Genomic DNA, 6073 nt, shown 5'->3' with positions numbered 1-6073 from the left:
GGTGTTTAAGGCCGATCACTTTCCTGCTGAGTCGAGAGGGTGGTAAGCAATGTCTCTTGACCGTGGCCTTCTGCTCTGAGTGAAGGAAGGGGGTCCCGGACCCCCAGTTAGAGTTGCCTGGTAACAGACTCGTGTAAACATCGGTGATTCAGACCACTTGCGTTATAGTGCACGGACCAGCCCCTGCCCCAGCCTGCCTCCCCCCGGACCTCTCAGGCTGGGGCTTTCTCCAGGACGGCTGTCTAGGCTGTGGAGTAGCCGCAGGCTCCCCTCCACCAGCAAGCTGCCCACAGGAGAGATTTAGGACCATGCCAGGCGCTTCTGATTGCCTTCACTCTGTCCAAAGGGCTCTGTACTTGAACAAGCAAACAGCCCTCCAGGAGGTCAGAGTCCCCTAATGAGGACAGTAGGATTGGGGCAAATGGGCACGTGGTGTGGGGGAAAGAAGCCAAAGCGGGAGTCCGAGAGCTCTGGCCTCAGCCCCACCTCTCCCTTGACTGGGTGACCTTGGACAAGGGATGGCACCTCTCGAGATCTTGGCTGCCCACAAAGGAGGGTCTCAGCGTTCCTGACGGGCCCACGGCTTGCTGCCATTCTTGCACAATTCCTTTGGTTAAGAGCCCTCTGGCCTTCTGTTGGCTACTTCCTTTGAGAACCCAACAGGAGTTCCTTGGTGGCCTAGCAGTTGAGGATTTGGCCCTATCACTGCTGCGGCTCGCATTCAGTCCCTGGCCTGGAAACTTCCACATGCCTCAGAAAAAAAAAAAAGAACCCAAGATCAGCAGAAGTTTCCCTCTGTAGCCATAAAGGGTTTTTTTTTGTTTTGTTTTTTTGCTTTTTGCAGCTGCACTCACAGCATATGGAGGTTCCCATGCTAGCGGTCAACTCGGAGCTACAGCTGCCAGCCTACACCACAGCCACAGCAACACCGAATCCAAGCCTCATCTGCAACCTACACGACAGCTCACGGCAACACCAGATCCTTAACCCACTGAGCGAGGCCAGGGATCAAACCCATATCCTCATGGATCCTAGTCGGGTTCATTAACCGCCAAGCCACAAAGGGAACTCCCGTTTCTTCATTAAGAACTCTTGTCCCCAAAAAAAAAAAAACCCAAGGGATCTCTATTTCAGACTTCAGCAAACTTTACTGAGAACTGAAGTGCTCTAAGAACTGGATCCATCGGAGGAAACAGGGGAGACGCATGTGTAAAGAAGGATTCCGGCCCAACACAACGTGCAAAGAGGGGCCTTGTATGGTGCAGGAGACAGTGGTTAAGCGCCCAGAGCCATCAGCCCCCCTTGAGCCCACACTGCAGGCTAAGCCGTCTTCCAGGCTGGGAGGCGGGGAGAGGAAAGCCATATTCTAGGAGGAAGGAACAGCTTGTAAAAAACACAGAAATCTGCAAGTGTGTAACCAGGGAATGCATTCAAGGACTGCGGGTAAGTGGACTGGTTTGCTGGCAATGAGCGTACAACACAGGCGGTAGCAAGAGACAAGGCCAGAGTAGGGGCACAGGTACCCAGGTAGTGCTGTGCCTTCTAGGCTTTGCTTGGGCACCAGAACTTTATCCTTAGGGAATAGAGTCCCATGAAGAGTTTTAAGAAGGAAGTGGCGTGACCCAAACTGCTGTTTGGAAAGATCACTTGGTTGTATAGAGACAGGTCTGATTAGTATTGGGAGGTACTAAAGGCAGAGACCGGTAAAACCACCTTTGGTTAATCAGGGTCTGAGCTAGAGAAATGGCACAGAGGATGAATATGAGAGCCATTCCCTGTCTAAGAGCAGACTTGTATTTTAGAGCATTTGGCTGGAGGATCTTCTGTTGTGTAAGCTGCAACCAAAGAATGGGCCTTCTGGACCAGACTACTTGTTCACTTACCCCCATCGCTAGCGGATCTGCTGACTATCCCCAAGCACAGCTCCAGCCAGCAAATATTCTGCTTTACAGGACTGGAGACCCACTTCGATCCAGTGGGCCCACTATTGAGAGTTAGTTGTTACCTTCTTGAGATAGGCAGGAACTCCCACCAGAATTCTGGAACAGCTACAGGGCCTGTTATCATGGGCATCACAGAATCATCCAAAAGTCATCAGTACAAAACAGGGTTCACTTTTACTTGTAAGAAAAATAGAAGGAGAGGAAATGGCCACCAAAGGCAATGCAGTGTATTATTCTCAGGTTCTGTCCTCCAATCCAAGGTAAAGGCTTGAGTTAGACTGTTCGGACTCTATGGCAGCTCAATGCGGTGGGTAGTTTTTGACCGTGAGTCCAGAGTTCCAGATCTGACCCTAACTGGTGGCCTGAGAAGCCCCTTCCCCTCCCAGGCATCAGTCTCCTTGTCCCATAGATAAAGCAAGTGAACCACATATATTCCCGGGTGTCCCAGGAGTCCATGGTCTTGTCTCTACTTGTCTGTAGAGATCCTTCCATAGCTGACCAGGAAGAGGCACCCAGGAGTGTGGTTGGTGTTCACGACTGACCTTAATGCCCAAAGAAAATGAGGCCATTTTGAGTTCACTCAGCATCCCGTCACTTACTGTGAGAAGGGTGATAAGACCTGGCCAGATGCCAGCCTGAGCCCCATGGTCCAGAAACCAGAAGTCTCTAACCTAGGCCAGCCTCTCATTCTGCCAGCAGTGCTGGACCCTGCTCTCAGGATAATGGTCCTGATGCTCATTTTGATCCTTGCTTTGATGCTGGTTGGGTCACCTCACAATTAGGTAACTTGTCTCTCTTGCACACTCAGTTTGTTTTTTCCCTGGGGCAGTCCAAATGTTCATCTGGCTTAGACACTGAATGCAAAATTGGAATTTTTAGGAGCTTAAAAAAAAAAAGGCTTTTGTCTCCATTCCCTGCTGCTCTTTTTGGTCTTGTCTACAACCACCAATTCTCCGAGGCCCCACGCCCTGTGAGTCCTCAGCTCATGCTCCATTAAGATGCCGTGGTAACTCCTCCACGTTCCTAGCAATCTCCCTGGGGACAGGCCAGGAGCTGTCAGGGCAAAAGCTCTTTCTGGCATTGGGAGGATCACCAAAGGAAAAGAAGTGAAAGAATCTTCTAGCTTCCATCTCTCAAGCCCCTTCTTTGAGATCCCAGTAGGGATCTGTGAGTATGGGAAGGGCTGGCTGTTTTTCCCTTGTCTTTTTTTTTCTCTTTATTCTTTTTTCTTTTTAGGGCCACACCTGCAGCATATGGAAGGTCCCAGGCTAGGGGTCGAATCGGAGCTACAGCTGCCGGCCTGTGCCACAGCTACAGCAACACCAGATCTGAGCCACATCTGCAACCTACACCACAGCTCATGGCAACACTGGATCCTTAACCCAGTGAGCAGGGCTAGGAATGGAACCCATGTTCTCAGGGATACTAGCTGGGTTTGTTACCACTAAGCCACAACAGGAACTCCTCCCTCGTCATTAAGTCATTATTCATCTCTTTTCCAGTTTATTTGAAGGCAGGGACCCTTCTTGAGCTTCAATCAAGACACTCCCTGAAACCAGCCACTGTGTGTTCAGTTATGAAACAACAAAATTGAAGACTACTGATGACATGTTGGGAATATATCCACAAACACTATCTAAAAAGCAAGGGGAGATTAAAAGTTCAATATCTTTCAACTGTCTAGGAGTGAAATCCAGCCCTGGCCCCAGCCCCCCATATAGCACCTATGGTTATCATTCCACTTGCGTACATTTGACTTTCTTATGTGTTTGAGAATGCATTCTTTTCTTAAATAATGACCTCGGTACTAGACACAATAAAACCTTGAGAGAGCAGGGACTAAATCTAGTTTATCTGTTATCTCCCTGCCTTGCCTCCATACAGCTCAAAGATTTTGAGTAGAATAAATAAGGAATGATCATCATAGTCAGTGTGTGGGTTCGGGTTTCAAAAACATCTATTCTCACTTTAAGATTGAATAACATGCGGCTGAACGACCAATGGGTCAAAGAAGACATCAAAATAGAAATGGAAAAAATACCTTGAGACAAACAAAAATGGAAATGTAACACACCAAAATTTATGGGATGCAGCAAAAGCTTTTGTTTTTGTTTCTTCTTTGTCTAGCAAAAGCACTTCTAAGAGGGAAGTTCACAGTGACAAATGCCTACCTCAAGAAACAAAAGTCTCAAACAACCTAAGTTTACACCTCAAGGAACTAGAAAAGAGAATAAACTAAGCCCGAAATTAGAAGAAGGAAAGAAAGAACAGAGATTAGAGCAGAATTAACTGAAATAGAGACTACAAAGACGATAGACAAGATCGATGCAACTAAGAGCTAGTTCTTTAAGATAAATAAAATTGACAAACCTTTAGCTAGATGCACCAAGAAAAAGAGAAGACTCAAATAAATAAAACAAAAAATGAAAGATGTTACAATTAATACCACAGAAATACAAAGGATCATAAGAAATGACTGTGAACAATTATTTGCCAATGAATTGGACAACCTAGAAGAAATGAATAAATTCCTAGAAATATACAACCTACCAGGAAGAAATAGAAAATCTGAACAGATCAATTAACTAGTAAGGAGATTGAATGAGTAATCAAATATCTCCCAAGGAAAAAAAAAAAAAAAAGTCCAGGACCAGAGAGCTTCACTGGTGAATTCTACCAAACATTCAAAGAAGAATTAATATCAGTACTTCTCAAACTCTTCCAGAAAGAAATAGAAGAGGCCAGACAAAGGTGTCAAGAATACACAATGGGGAAAGGATGGTCTCTTCAGTAAATGATGTTGGGAAAACTGGACAGCAACATGCAAAAGAATGAAACTGGACCACTATCTTACACCATACACAAAAATTAATTCAAAATGGAGTAAATCCTTGAACATAAGACCTGAAACTATAACAAAACTCCTAGAAGAAAACATAGGCAGTCATTTCCTTGACATAGGTATTGACAATGATTTTTTTTAATCTAATACCAAAAGCAACACAAGCAAAAATAAACAAGTGAGACTACTTCAAACTAAAAAACTTCTGCACAGCAAAGGGAACCATCAACAAAATAAAAAGGCAACCTACTCAATGAGAGAAAATATTTGCAGACCATATATCTGATAAGGGATTAATATTCAAAATCTATAAAGAACTCATACAACTCAATAGCAAAAACAAACAATCTGACTTAAAAATGGGCGGGAGATCTGAATAGACATTGTTCCAAAGAAGACATACAGATGACCAACAGGTACATGAAAAGATGTTCATCATCATGAATCATTAGGAAAATGCAATCAAAACCACAATGAGAGATCACCTCACACATGTTAGAATGGCTATTATCAAAAACAAGAAATAGCAAGTGTTGGTGAGGATGCGGAAAAAAGGGAACCCTTGTACACTGTTGGTGGGAGTGAATTAGTGCAGCCACTGTGGAAAAATGTGTGGAGCTTCCTCAAAAAAATTAAGAACAGAACTACCATGTGATCCAGCAATTCCGCTTTTGGATATTCAAAGAAAACAAAAACACTAACCAGAAAAGATATACGCACCTTCGTGTTCACTGCAGCATTATTTATAATGGCCAAGATTTGAAAACAACTTAAGTGGTCATCAATGGATGAATGGATAAAGAATATATATATTAAAGTAATATATAATTATATATTATCATATATTATTATTATATAATTATATTATTATTATATAATATTATTCAGGCATAAGAAAATGAAATCTTGCCATTTGCAACAACATGGATGAACCTTATGCTAAGTGAAATGAGTCAGTCAAAGACAAATACCATACGATCTCAATTACATGTAGAATCAAAAAAAAAATCCTCTCTATTTTCTATCTTGTTTTCTACTCCTAATAGAGCAAAGAAGGTGCTCTATGCCTAAAGCAGAATTAGTGAGTGAAGATTTACTTTGTCTGATAACAAGTCTTGAGGACAAATGTAGCAGGACTTTTTGCCTCTGTGTCCCTGAAAAACAACCACCCTTCCTGATTGGACTGTCTCTCAATGGGTTCCATCAAACATTCCTTTCCTTTGCCTTTCTCTCTTATTGTGGTAAAATAAACACAGTATAAAACTTACCATATTGACCATAATTAAGT

The 6073-nt window shown here is 43.7% G+C and overlaps 1 long non-coding RNA gene across 1 annotated transcript; it reads left to right on the top strand.

Moving 5' to 3' along the window:
- Positions 1–1026: 1026 nt before the first annotated feature.
- Positions 1027–3778, top strand: LOC125126867 (uncharacterized). Its single transcript, XR_007134809.1, has 2 exons — positions 1027–1443; positions 3446–3778. It is a non-coding gene; the product is annotated as an uncharacterized LOC125126867 (long non-coding RNA).
- Positions 3779–6073: the final 2295 nt, after the last annotated feature.

The sequence above is a fragment of the Phacochoerus africanus genome, chromosome 5 (genome assembly GCF_016906955.1).
Source record: "Phacochoerus africanus isolate WHEZ1 chromosome 5, ROS_Pafr_v1, whole genome shotgun sequence".
Lineage (NCBI taxonomy): Eukaryota > Metazoa > Chordata > Mammalia > Artiodactyla > Suidae > Phacochoerus > Phacochoerus africanus.
Note: the sequence above shows the minus strand (reverse complement) of the source record. Positions and strands in the feature narration are given on the sequence as shown.